Consider the following 1,483-nt stretch of genomic DNA (forward strand, 5'->3'; position numbering starts at 1 on the left):
GGTTTTTATAGGGTGAAGGGACAGGTTTCGCGTGCAGTAAGCAACAGGTTTCTTATTGGCTATTTTGAATCCAGCACATAGGTCACCTAGGTTGTTTCCTGCTTATCAGTTCCTGTTTCGACTCGATATTCTATACTTTCCCAATCTCCCTGTTCTTTCTCAGTTCCCGTTTATCAGTGTAACGGCCTCCGGGCAGGGCGTGCTGTTGAGAGCAGGGTGGTATCTGTGCTGCTAACTGTCTCAAGAACAAACAGGACTGCTGGGCCCCCGTGCCCACCAAGGTTGCCAAGAGATATTTGTCCGAGGAATGTGCGGTTGCCTGGAGACCTTATCCGTCAAGGACAGGAGCGGGGCTTAGCCCCGACTCAGGGTTCAAGGCATGGAGCTGGGGCCTTTCATTCCCCCCTTTTTCTTTATCATGGATAGAATCCTATATCCATTTGTCCATCCTGCCTCGGTTATGCTGATGTTCTAAAAGTCCCAAGAAGTGAGCGCACCCTACATCTTTTATAGGTTAAAGTTTCTTTTGTTCTCCAATTTTTTCCCCCCTTTAGCTATAGGAACTCCTAACTGCTTTAAGGAAAAGGGGGCGCCGATCGTTCTGGCTGCTTTGAAGCTGAAAGGGGGCAGCGAGGGGTAAGCAGTTTGGAGTTCCTTTTTTAAAAATCGGGTCAATCGAGGGGTCCAAGGTAGAAGTCTGGTTGGGGAAGAGCAGGTTGTAAGTTATCTGGGGTGGGTGCTTCTATGATAGAAGAACAAAAAGACATGAGTACTCAAATGAGATTAGTACAAAATAAATGTTGCAGCATCTGGAACATTCCACTGAGTATCATGAAAATGACAGAAGTTAATCTCTCACCAGGAGGTGGAAGAACTGAGAAATTGTTCCCATTAACTAGGCCTAGCAAAGGCTGGAGAGGACAAGGCCTTTATTTGGGAACTTTGACATTGTCCAGGTTATCAGGAATGTAAACACAACATTTAACTCTTAATGTTATAGATGTTCCAAAAATATAGTTAAGCTACTTAATGTCATCTGATTTTGTAAAATATCCCTTTATTGGTATAACCTGTGTTTACTAGAGAGCTCTATACTTCTGTTACTTAGGGCTAGGTAATCATACGAGCAAACATAGATTAAGTCTACCTGTGTAGCTTAGGAAGGTCTGCAGGCCTTAAACTGACTAAAAACTTCTGACTCTGGCACAAGTGTACATCTTAAGTTACATTAACTATTATTTGTTTTAAATGCCCAAGAATGGTTATATTTTGGTTTTAATTGTTTTTGCTGGGTGTCCAAGATCAAGTTGGTCAAATTGACCTGGTTCCTGTCTTGTAAAAGAGTCAGCTGTGTTCCCACAGGGGCCACTTGTAGAGAACTTAAGGGCAGCTTTTAGCTCCACCAGTGCCATTGGTTAGGCAGGGTCTCCTTGATGAGGTGACTTCCTTTGGAAGCATTAAGGGATGTCTCCCTTTTTCCATG

The sequence above is a fragment of the Sciurus carolinensis genome, chromosome 19, assembly GCF_902686445.1.
Source record: "Sciurus carolinensis chromosome 19, mSciCar1.2, whole genome shotgun sequence".
In the NCBI taxonomy this organism is placed as follows: Eukaryota; Metazoa; Chordata; class Mammalia; order Rodentia; family Sciuridae; genus Sciurus; species Sciurus carolinensis.